This window comes from Lepisosteus platostomus, chromosome 6 (assembly GCF_059453375.1).
Source record: "Lepisosteus platostomus isolate fLepPlt1 chromosome 6, fLepPlt1.hap1, whole genome shotgun sequence".
NCBI classification, from domain to species: domain Eukaryota; kingdom Metazoa; phylum Chordata; class Actinopteri; order Semionotiformes; family Lepisosteidae; genus Lepisosteus; species Lepisosteus platostomus.
In genome coordinates, this window is record NC_142616.1 from 1,674,749 (window position 1) to 1,690,134 (window position 15,386).

Here is a 15,386-nt window from a genome sequence, read left to right on the forward strand (position 1 = left end):
CCACAGCGTCACACTGACAACAGATACAGCCACAGCCCTCACACTGACAACAGATACAGCCACAGCGTCACACTGACAACAGATACAGCCACAGCCCTCACACTGACAACAGATACAGCCACAGCGTCACACTGACAACAGATACAGCCACAGCGTCACACTGACAACAGATACAGCCACAGCGTCACACTGACAACAGATACAGCCACAGTGTCACACTGACAACAGATACAGCCACAGCCCTCACACTGACAACAGATACAGCCACAGCGTCACACTGACAACAGATACAGCCACAGCCCTCACACTGACAACAGATACAGCCACTGCGTCACACTGACAACAGATACAGCCACAGTGTCACACTGACAACAGATACAGCCACAGCCCTCACACTGACAACAGATACAGCCACAGTGTCACACTGACAACAGATACAGCCACAGCTTCACACTGACAACAGATACAGCCACAGCGTCACACTGACAACAGATACAGCCACAGTGTCACACTGACAACAGATACAGCCACAGCGTCACACTGACAACAGATACAGCCACAGCGTCACACTGACAACAGATACAGCCACAGCGTCACACTGACAACAGATACAGCCACAGCCCTCACACTGACAACAGATACAGCCACAGCTTCACACTGACAACAGATACAGCCACAGCGTCTCACTGACAACAGATACACCCACAGCGTCACACTGACAACAGATACAGCCACAGCGTCACACTGACAACAGATACAGCCACAGCGTCACACTGACAACAGATACAGCCCTCACACTGGCAACAGATACAGCCACAGCGTCACACTGACAACAGATACAGCCACAGTGTCACACTGACAACAGATACAGCCACAGTGTCACACTGACAACAGATACAGCCACAGTGTCACACTGACAACAGCTACAGCCACAGCTTCACACTGACAACAGATACAGCCACAGCCCTCACACTGACAACAGATACAGCCACAGTGTCACACTGACAACAGATACAGCCACAGCGTCACACTGACAACAGATACAGCCACAGCGTCACACTGACAACAGATACAGCCACAGCGTCACACTGACAACAGATACAGCCACAGCCCTCACACTGACAACAGATACAGCCACAGCGTCACACTGACAACAGATACAGCCACAGCGTCACACTGACAACAGATACAGCCACAGTGTCACACTGACAACAGATACACCCACAGCGTCACACTGACAACAGATACAGCCACAGCTTCACACTGACAACAGATACACCCACAGCCCTCACACTGACAACAGATACAGCCACAGTGTCACACTGACAACAGATACAGCCACAGCGTCACACTGACAATAGATACAGCCACAGTGTCACACTGACAACAGATACAGCCACAGCGTCACACTGACAACAGATACAGCCACAGCCCTCACACTGACAACAGATACAGCCACAGCGTCACACTGACAACAGATACAGCCACAGTGTCACACTGACAACAGATACAGCCACAGCCCTCACACTGACAACAGATACAGCCACAGCCCTCACACTGACAACAGATACAGCCACAGTGTCACACTGACAACAGATACAGCCACAGTGTCACACTGACAACAGATACAGCCACAGCCCTCACACTGACAACAGATACAGCCACAGCCCTCACACTGACAACAGATACAGCCACAGCGTCACACTGACAACAGATACAGCCACAGTGTCACACTGACAACAGATACAGCCACAGCGTCACACTGACAACAGATACACCCCCAGCCCTCACACTGACAACAGATACACCCCCAGCCCTCACACTGACAACAGATACACCCACAGCCCTCACACTGACAACAGATACAGCCACAGCGTCACACTGACAATAGATACAGCCACAGCCCTCACACTGACAACAGATACAGCCACAGCGTCACACTGACAACAGATACAGCCACAGCCCTCACACTGACAACAGATACAGCCACAGCGTCACACTGACAACAGATACAGCCACAGCGTCACACTGACAACAGATACAGCCACAGCGTCACACTGACAACAGATACAGCCACAGCGTCTCACTGACAACAGATGCACCCACAGCGTCACACTGACAACAGATACAGCCACAGCGTCACACTGACAACAGATACAGCCACAGTGTCACACTGACAACAGATACAGCCACAGCCCTCACACTGACAACAGATACAGCCACAGCCCTCACACTGACAACAGATACAGCCACAGCCCTCACACTGACAACAGATACAGCCACAGTGTCACACTGACAACAGATACAGCCACAGCCCTCACACTGACAACAGATACAGCCACAGCCCTCACACTGACAACAGATACAGCCACAGCCCTCACACTGACAACAGATACAGCCACAGTGTCACACTGACAACAGATACAGCCACAGCGTCACACTGACAACAGATACAGCCACAGTGTCACACTGACAACAGATACAGCCACAGCCCTCACACTGACAACAGATACAGCCACAGCGTCACACTGACAACAGATACAGCCACAGCCCTCACACTGACAACAGATACACCCACAGCTTCACACTGACAACAGATACAGCCACAGCCCTCACACTGACAACAGATACACCCACAGCTTCACACTGACAACAGATACAGCCACAGCTTCACACTGACAACAGATACAGCCACAGCTTCACACTGACAACAGATACAGCCACAGTGTCACACTGACAACAGATACAGCCACAGCGTCACACTGACAACAGATACAGCCACAGCGTCACACTGACAACAGATACAGCCACAGCGTCACACTGACAACAGATACAGCCCTCACACTGACAACAGATACAGCCACAGCGTCACACTGACAACAGATACAGCCACAGCCCTCACACTGACAACAGATACAGCCACAGCTTCACACTGACAACAGATACAGCCACAGTGTCACACTGACAACAGATACAGCCACAGCGTCACACTGACAACAGATACAGCCACAGCGTCACACTGACAACATATACAGCCACAGTGTCACACTGACAACAGATACAGCCACAGCCCTCACACTGACAACAGATACAGCCACAGCGTCACACTGACAACAGATACACCCACAGCGTCACACTGACAACAGATACAGCCACAGCGTCACACTGACAACAGATACAGCCACAGCGTCTCACTGACAACAGATACAGCCACAGTGTCACACTGACAACAGATACAGCCACAGCGTCACACTGACAACAGATACAGCCACAGTGTCACACTGACAACAGCTACAGCCACAGCTTCACACTGACAACAGATACAGCCACAGTGTCACACTGACAACAGATACACCCCCAGCCCTCACACTGACAACAGATACACCCCCAGCCCTCACACTGACAACAGATACAGCCACAGTGTCACACTGACAACAGATACAGCCACAGCGTCTCACTGACAACAGATACAGCCACTGCGTCACACTGACAACAGATACAGCCACAGCGTCACACTGACAACAGATACAGCCCTCACACTGACAACAGATACAGCCACAGCGTCACACTGACAACAGATACAGCCACAGCGTCACACTGACAACAGATACAGCCACAGCGTCACACTGACAACAGATACACCCACAGCCCTCACACTGACAACAGATACAGCCACAGCGTCACACTGACAACAGATACAGCCACAGTGTCACACTGACAACAGATACAGCCACAGCCCTCACACTGACAACAGATACAGCCACAGCGTCACACTGACAACAGATACAGCCACAGCCCTCACACTGACAACAGATACAGCCACTGCGTCACACTGACAACAGATACAGCCACAGTGTCACACTGACAACAGATACAGCCACAGCCCTCACACTGACAACAGATACAGCCACAGTGTCACACTGACAACAGATACAGCCACAGCTTCACACTGACAACAGATACAGCCACAGCGTCACACTGACAACAGATACAGCCACAGTGTCACACTGACAACAGATACAGCCACAGCGTCACACTGACAACAGATACAGCCACAGCGTCACACTGACAACAGATACAGCCACAGCGTCACACTGACAACAGATACAGCCACAGCCCTCACACTGACAACAGATACAGCCACAGCTTCACACTGACAACAGATACAGCCACAGCGTCTCACTGACAACAGATACAGCCACAGCCCTCACACTGACAACAGATACAGCCACAGCTTCACACTGACAACAGATACAGCCACAGTGTCACACTGACAACAGATACAGCCACAGTGTCACACTGACAACAGCTACAGCCACAGCTTCACACTGACAACAGATACAGCCACAGCCCTCACACTGACAACAGATACAGCCACAGTGTCACACTGACAACAGATACAGCCACAGCGTCACACTGACAACAGATACAGCCACAGCGTCACACTGACAACAGATACAGCCACAGCGTCACACTGACAACAGATACAGCCACAGCGTCACACTGACAACAGATACAGCCACAGCCCTCACACTGACAACAGATACAGCCACAGCGTCACACTGACAACAGATACAGCCACAGCGTCACACTGACAACAGATACAGCCACAGTGTCACACTGACAACAGATACACCCACAGCGTCACACTGACAACAGATACAGCCACAGCTTCACACTGACAACAGATACACCCACAGCCCTCACACTGACAACAGATACAGCCACAGTGTCACACTGACAACAGATACAGCCACAGCGTCACACTGACAATAGATACAGCCACAGTGTCACACTGACAACAGATACAGCCACAGCGTCACACTGACAACAGATACAGCCACAGCCCTCACACTGACAACAGATACAGCCACAGCGTCACACTGACAACAGATACAGCCACAGTGTCACACTGACAACAGATACAGCCACAGCCCTCACACTGACAACAGATACAGCCACAGCCCTCACACTGACAACAGATACAGCCACAGCCCTCACACTGACAACAGATACAGCCACAGTGTCACACTGACAACAGATACAGCCACAGTGTCACACTGACAACAGATACAGCCACAGCCCTCACACTGACAACAGATACAGCCACAGCCCTCACACTGACAACAGATACAGCCACAGCGTCACACTGACAACAGATACAGCCACAGTGTCACACTGACAACAGATACAGCCACAGCGTCACACTGACAACAGATACACCCCCAGCCCTCACACTGACAACAGATACACCCCCAGCCCTCACACTGACAACAGATACACCCACAGCCCTCACACTGACAACAGATACAGCCACAGCGTCACACTGACAACAGATACAGCCACAGTGTCACACTGACAACAGATACAGCCACAGCGTCACACTGACAACAGATACAGCCACAGCGTCACACTGACAACAGATACAGCCACAGCTTCACACTGACAACAGATACAGCCACAGCGTCACACTGACAACAGATACAGCCACAGCGTCTCACTGACAACAGATGCACCCACAGCGTCACACTGACAACAGATACAGCCACAGCGTCACACTGACAACAGATACAGCCACAGTGTCACACTGACAACAGATACAGCCACAGCCCTCACACTGACAACAGATACAGCCACAGCCCTCACACTGACAACAGATACAGCCACAGTGTCACACTGACAACAGATACAGCCACAGTGTCACACTGACAACAGATACAGCCACAGTGTCACACTGACAACAGATACAGCCACAGCCCTCACACTGACAACAGATACAGCCACAGCCCTCACACTGACAACAGATACAGCCACAGCCCTCACACTGACAACAGATACAGCCACAGTGTCACACTGACAACAGATACAGCCACAGCGTCACACTGACAACAGATACAGCCACAGTGTCACACTGACAACAGATACAGCCACAGCCCTCACACTGACAACAGATACAGCCACAGCGTCACACTGACAACAGATACAGCCACAGCCCTCACACTGACAACAGATACACCCACAGCTTCACACTGACAACAGATACAGCCACAGCCCTCACACTGACAACAGATACAGCCACAGCTTCACACTGACAACAGATACAGCCACAGCGTCACACTGACAACAGATACAGCCACAGCGTCACACTGACAACAGATACACCCACAGCTTCACACTGACAACAGATACAGCCACAGCTTCACACTGACAACAGATACAGCCACAGCTTCACACTGACAACAGATACAGCCACAGTGTCACACTGACAACAGATACAGCCACAGCGTCACACTGACAACAGATACAGCCACAGCGTCACACTGACAACAGATACAGCCCTCACACTGACAACAGATACAGCCACAGCGTCACACTGACAACAGATACAGCCACAGCCCTCACACTGACAACAGATACACCCACAGCTTCACACTGACAACAGATACAGCCACAGTGTCACACTGACAACAGATACAGCCACAGCGTCACACTGACAACAGATACAGCCACAGCGTCACACTGACAACATATACAGCCACAGTGTCACACTGACAACAGATACAGCCACAGCCCTCACACTGACAACAGATACAGCCACAGCGTCACACTGACAACAGATACACCCACAGCGTCACACTGACAACAGATACAGCCACAGCGTCACACTGACAACAGATACAGCCACAGCGTCTCACTGACAACAGATACAGCCACAGTGTCACACTGACAACAGATACAGCCACAGCGTCACACTGACAACAGATACAGCCACAGTGTCACACTGACAACAGCTACAGCCACAGCTTCACACTGACAACAGATACAGCCACAGTGTCACACTGACAACAGATACACCCCCAGCCCTCACACTGACAACAGATACACCCCCAGCCCTCACACTGACAACAGATACAGCCACAGTGTCACACTGACAACAGATACAGCCACAGCGTCTCACTGACAACAGATACAGCCACTGCGTCACACTGACAACAGATACAGCCACAGCGTCACACTGACAACAGATACAGCCCTCACACTGACAACAGATACAGCCACAGCGTCACACTGACAACAGATACAGCCACAGCCCTCACACTGACAACAGATACAGCCACAGCTTCACACTGACAACAGATACAGCCACAGCCCTCACACTGACAACAGATACAGCCACAGCGTCACACTGACAACAGATACAGCCACAGTGTCACACTGACAACAGATACAGCCACAGTGTCACACTGACAACAGATACAGCCACAGCCCTCACACTGACAACAGATACAGCCACAGCGTCACACTGACAACAGATACAGCCACAGCCCTCACACTGACAACAGATACAGCCACAGTGTCACACTGACAACAGATACAGCCACAGCCCTCACACTGACAACAGATACAGCCACAGTGTCACACTGACAACAGATACAGCCACAGCGTCTCACTGACAACAGATACAGCCACTGCGTCACACTGACAACAGATACAGCCACAGCGTCACACTGACAACAGATACAGCCCTCACACTGACAACAGATACAGCCACAGCGTCACACTGACAACAGATACAGCCACAGCCCTCACACTGACAACAGATACAGCCACAGCTTCACACTGACAACAGATACAGCCACAGCCCTCACACTGACAACAGATACAGCCACAGCGTCACACTGACAACAGATACAGCCACAGTGTCACACTGACAACAGATACAGCCACAGTGTCACACTGACAACAGATACAGCCACAGCCCTCACACTGACAACAGATACAGCCACAGCGTCACACTGACAACAGATACAGCCACAGCCCTCACACTGACAACAGATACAGCCACAGCGTCACACTGACAACAGATACAGCCACAGCGTCACACTGACAACAGATACAGCCACAGCGTCACACTGACAACAGATACAGCCACAGTGTCACACTGACAACAGATACAGCCACAGCTTCACACTGACAACAGATACAGCCCTCACACTGACAACAGATACAGCCACAGCTTCACACTGACAACAGATACACCCACAGCCCTCACACTGACAACAGATACAGCCACAGCGTCACACTGACAACAGATACAGCCACAGCCCTCACACTGACAACAGATACAGCCACAGCCCTCACACTGACAACAGATACAGCCACAGTGTCACACTGACAACAGATACAGCCACAGCATCACACTGACAACAGATACAGCCACAGCCCTCACACTGACAACAGATACAGCCACAGCGTCACACTGACAACAGATACAGCCACAGCGTCACACTGACAACAGATACACCCACAGCTTCACACTGACAACAGATACAGCCACAGTGTCACACTGACAACAGATACAGCCACAGCTTCACACTGACAACAGATACAGCCACAGCGTCACACTGACAAAAGATACAGCCACAGCGTCACACTGACAACAGATACACCCACAGCTTCACACTGACAACAGATACAGCCACAGCGTCACACTGACAACAGATACAGCCACAGCTTCACACTGACAACAGATACAGCCACAGCCCTCACACTGACAACAGATACAGCCACAGCGTCACACTGACAACAGATACACCCACAGCTTCACACTGACAACAGATACAGCCACAGCCCTCACACTGACAACAGATACAGCCACAGCGTCACACTGACAACAGATACAGCCACAGCCCTCACACTGACAACAGATACAGCCACAGCCCTCACACTGACAACAGATACACCCACAGCTTCACACTGACAACAGATACAGCCACAGTGTCACACTGACAACAGATACAGCAACAGCGTCACACTGACAACAGATACAGCCACAGCCCTCACACTGACAACAGCTACAGCCACAGCGTCACACTGACAACAGATACAGCCACAGCTTCACACTGACAACAGATACAGCCACAGCCCTCACACTGACAACAGATACACCCACAGCCCTCACACTGACAACAGATACAGCCACAGCGTCACACTGACAACAGATACAGCCACAGCGTCACACTGACAACAGATACAGCCACAGCGTCACACTGACAACAGATACAGCCACAGCGTCACACTGACAACAGATACAGCCACAGCGTCACACTGACAACAGATACAGCCACAGTGTCACACTGACAACAGATACAGCCACAGTGTCACACTGACAACAGATACACCCACAGCTTCACACTGACAACAGATACAGCCCTCACACTGACAACAGATACAGCCACAGCGTCACACTGACAACAGATACAGCCACAGCGTCACACTGACAACAGATACAGCCACAGCATCACACTGACAACAGATACAGCCACAGTGTCACACTGACAACAGATACAGCCACAGCGTCACACTGACAACAGATACAGCCCTCACACTGACAACAGATACAGCCACAGCGTCACACTGACAACAGATACAGCCACAGCGTCACACTGACAACAGATACAGCCACAGCGTCACACTGACAACAGATACAGCCACAGCGTCACACTGACAACAGATACAGCCACAGCGTCACACTGACAACAGATACAGCCACAGCCCTCACACTGACAACAGATACAGCCACAGCGTCACACTGACAACAGATACAGCCACAGCTTCACACTGACAACAGATACAGCCACAGCGTCACACTGACAACAGATACAGCCACAGCCCTCACACTGACAACAGATACAGCCACAGCGTCACACTGACAACAGATACAGCCACAGCCCTCACACTGACAACAGATACAGCCACAGCGTCACACTGACAACAGCTACAGCCACAGCGTCATACTGACAATAGATACACCCACAGCGTCACACTGACAACAGATACAGCCACAGCGTCACACTGACAACAGATACAGCCACAGCCCTCACACTGACAACAGATACAGCCACAGCGTCACACTGACAACAGATACAGCCACAGCCCTCACACTGACAACAGATACAGCCACAGTGTCACACTGACAACAGATACAGCCACAGCGTCACACTGACAACAGATACAGCCACAGCGTCACACTGACAACAGATACAGCCACAGCGTCACACTGACAACAGATACAGCCACAGTGTCACACTGACAACAGATACAGCCACAGCGTCACACTGACAACAGATACACCCACAGCCCTCACACTGACAACAGATACAGCCCTCACACTGACAACAGATACAGCCACAGCTTCACACTGACAACAGATACAGCCACAGCGTCACACTGACAACAGATACAGCCACAGTGTCACACTGACAACAGATACAGCCACAGCTTCACACTGACAACAGATACAGCCACAGTGTCACACTGACAACAGATACACCCACAGCCCTCACACTGACAACAGATACAGCCACAGCGTCACACTGACAACAGATACAGCCACAGCCCTCACACTGACAACAGATACAGCCACAGCGTCACACTGACAACAGATACAGCCACAGCGTCTCACTGACAACAGATACACCCACAGCGTCACACTGACAACAGATACAGCCACAGCGTCACACTGACAACAGATACAGCCACAGCGTCACACTGACAACAGATACAGCCCTCACACTGGCAACAGATACAGCCACAGCGTCACACTGACAACAGATACAGCCACAGTGTCACACTGACAACAGATACAGCCACAGTGTCACACTGACAACAGATACAGCCACAGTGTCACACTGACAACAGCTACAGCCACAGCTTCACACTGACAACAGATACAGCCACAGCCCTCACACTGACAACAGATACAGCCACAGTGTCACACTGACAACAGATACAGCCACAGCGTCACACTGACAACAGATACAGCCACAGCGTCACACTGACAACAGATACAGCCACAGCGTCACACTGACAACAGATACAGCCACAGTGTCACACTGACAACAGATACAGCCACAGCGTCACACTGACAACAGATACAGCCACAGCGTCACACTGACAACAGATACAGCCACAGCCCTCACACTGACAACAGATACAGCCACAGCGTCACACTGACAACAGATACAGCCACAGCGTCACACTGACAACAGATACAGCCACAGTGTCACACTGACAACAGATACACCCACAGCGTCACACTGACAACAGATACAGCCACAGCTTCACACTGACAACAGATACACCCACAGCCCTCACACTGACAACAGATACAGCCACAGTGTCACACTGACAACAGATACAGCCACAGCGTCACACTGACAATAGATACAGCCACAGTGTCACACTGACAACAGATACAGCCACAGCGTCACACTGACAACAGATACAGCCACAGCCCTCACACTGACAACAGATACAGCCACAGCGTCACACTGACAACAGATACAGCCACAGCGTCACACTGACAACAGATACAGCCACAGCCCTCACACTGACAACAGATACAGCCACAGCCCTCACACTGACAACAGATACAGCCACAGTGTCACACTGACAACAGATACAGCCACAGCCCTCACACTGACAACAGATACAGCCACAGCCCTCACACTGACAACAGATACAGCCACAGCGTCACACTGACAACAGATACAGCCACAGTGTCACACTGACAACAGATACAGCCACAGCGTCACACTGACAACAGATACACCCCCAGCCCTCACACTGACAACAGATACACCCCCAGCCCTCACACTGACAACAGATACACCCACAGCCCTCACACTGACAACAGATACAGCCACAGCGTCACACTGACAACAGATACAGCCACAGTGTCACACTGACAACAGATACAGCCACAGCGTCACACTGACAACAGATACAGCCACAGCGTCACACTGACAACAGATACAGCCACAGCGTCACACTGACAACAGATACAGCCACAGCTTCACACTGACAACAGATACAGCCACAGCGTCACACTGACAACAGATACAGCCACAGCGTCTCACTGACAACAGATGCACCCACAGCGTCACACTGACAACAGATACAGCCACAGCGTCACACTGACAACAGATACAGCCACAGCGTCACACTGACAACAGATACAGCCACAGCGTCACACTGACAACAGATACAGCCACAGTGTCACACTGACAACAGATACAGCCACAGTGTCACACTGACAACAGATACAGCCACAGCCCTCACACTGACAACAGATACAGCCACAGCGTCACACTGACAACAGATACAGCCACAGCCCTCACACTGACAACAGATACAGCCACAGCGTCACACTGACAACAGATACAGCCACAGCCCTCACACTGACAACAGATACAGCCACAGCGTCACACTGACAACAGATACAGCCACAGCGTCACACTGACAACAGATACAGCCACAGCGTCACACTGACAACAGATACAGCCACAGCGTCACACTGACAACAGATACAGCCACAGTGTCACACTGACAACAGATACAGCCACAGCGTCACACTGACAACAGCTACAGCCACAGCGTCACACTGACAACAGATACAGCCACAGCGTCATACTGACAATAGATACAGCCACAGCGTCACACTGACAACAGATACAGCCACAGCGTCATACTGACAATAGATACAGCCACAGCCCTCACACTGACAACAGATACACCCACAGCTTCACACTGACAACAGATACAGCCACAGCGTCACACTGACAACAGATACAGCCACAGCCCTCACACTGACAACAGATACAGCCACAGTGTCACACTGACAACAGATACAGCCACAGCGTCACACTGACAACAGATACAGCCACAGCGTCACACTGACAACAGATACAGCCACAGCGTCATACTGACAATAGATACAGCCACAGCGTCACACTGACAACAGATACAGCCACAGCGTCACACTGACAACAGATACAGCCACAGCGTCACACTGACAACAGATACAGCCACAGCGTCACACTGACAACAGATACACCCACAGCTTCACACTGACAACAGATACAGCCACAGCGTCACACTGACAACAGATACAGCCACAGCGTCACACTGACAACAGCTACAGCCACAGCCCTCACACTGACAACAGATACAGCCACAGCCCTCACACTGACAACAGATACAGCCACAGCCCTCACACTGACAACAGATACAGCCACAGCTTCACACTGACAACAGATACAGCCACAGCCGTCACACTGACAACAGATACAGCCCCAGCGTCACACTGACAACAGATACAGCCACAGCGTCACACTGACAACAGATACACCCACAGCTTCACACTGACAACAGATACAGCCACAGCGTCACACTGACAACAGATACACCCACAGCCCTCACACTGACAACAGATACAGCCACAGTGTCACACTGACAACAGATACAGCCACAGCCCTCACACTGACAACAGATACACCCACAGCGTCACACTGACAACAGCTACAGCCACAGCCCTCACACTGACAACAGATACAGCAACAGCTTCACACTGACAACAGATACAGCCACAGCCGTCACACTGACAACAGCTACAGCCACAGCGTCATACTGACAATAGATACAGCCACAGCTTCACACTGACAACAGATACAGCCACAGTGTCACACTGACAACAGATACAGCCACAGCGTCACACTGACAACAGATACAGCCACAGTGTCACACTGACAACAGCTACAGCCACAGCGTCACACTGACAACAAATACAGCCACAGCGTCACACTGACAACAGATACAGCCACAGCCCTCACACTGACAACAGATACAGCCACAGCGTCACACTGACAACAGATACAGCCACAGCCCTCACACTGACAACAGATACAGCCACAGCGTCACACTGACAACAGATACAGCCACAGCGTCACACTGACAACAGCTACAGCCACAGCCCTCACACTGACAACAGATACAGCCACAGCGTCACACTGACAACAGATACAGCCACAGCCCTCACACTGACAACAGATACAGCCACAGCGTCACACTGACAACAGATACAGCCCTCACACTGACAACAGATACAGCCACAGCGTCACACTGACAACAGCTACAGCCACAGCCCTCACACTGACAACAGATACAGCCACAGCTTCACACTGACAACAGATACAGCCACAGCGTCACACTGACAACAGCTACAGCCACAGCGTCATACTGACAATAGATACAGCCACAGCGTCACACTGACAACAGATACAGCCACAGCCCTCACACTGACAACAGATACAGCCACAGCCCTCACACTGACAACAGATACAGCCACAGTGTCACACTGACAACAGATACAGCCACAGCGTCACACTGACAACAGCTACAGCCACAGCCCTCACACTGACAACAGATACAGCCACAGCGTCACACTGACAACAGATACAGCCACAGCGTCACACTGACAACAGATACAGCCACAGCGTCACACTGACAACAGATACAGCCCTCACACTGACAACAGATACACCCACAGCGTCACACTGACAACAGATACAGCCACAGCGTCACACTGACAACAGATACAGCCACAGCTTCACACTGACAACAGATACAGCCACAGCGTCACACTGACAACAGATACAGCCACAGCGTCACACTGACAACAGATACAGCCACAGCCCTCACACTGACAACAGATACAGCCACAGCGTCACACTGACAACAGATACAGCCACAGCGTCACACTGACAACAGATACAGCCACAGCCCTCACACTGACAACAGATACAGCCACAGCGTCACACTGACAACAGATACAGCCACAGTGTCACACTGACAACAGATACAGCCACAGCGTCACACTGACAACAGCTACAGCCACAGCGTCACACTGACAACAGATACAGCCACAGTGTCACACTGACAACAGATACAGCCACAGCGTCACACTGACAACAGATACAGCCACAGCCCTCACACTGACAACAGATACAGCCACAGCGTCACACTGACAACAGATACAGCCACAGCGTCACACTGACAACAGATACAGCCACAGCCCTCACACTGACAACAGATACAGCCACAGCGTCACACTGACAACAGATACAGCCCTCACACTGACAACAGCTACAGCCACAGCGTCATACTGACAATAGATACACCCACAGCGTCACACTGACAACAGATACAGCCACAGCGTCACACTGACAACAGATACAGCCACAGCGTCACACTGACAACAGATACAGCCACAGCGTCACACTGACAATAGATACACCCACAGCGTCACACTGACAACAGATACAGCCACAGCGTCACACTGACAACAGATACAGCCACAGCGTCACACTGACAACAGATACAGCCACAGCGTCACACTGACAACAGATACAGCCACAGCTTCACACTGACAACAGATACAGCCACAGCGTCACACTGACAACAGATACAGCCACAGCGTCACACTGACAACAGATACAGCCACAGCGTCACACTGACAACAGATACAGCCACAGTGTCACACTGAC

At 51.2% G+C, this 15,386-nt stretch overlaps 1 protein-coding gene across 1 annotated transcript in view; it reads right to left on the bottom strand.

Moving 5' to 3' along the window:
- LOC148659556 (uncharacterized) overlaps positions 1-15,386 on the bottom strand; it is a 37,541-nt gene that overhangs the window by 9,896 nt on the left and 12,259 nt on the right. The window lies entirely within an intron of this gene.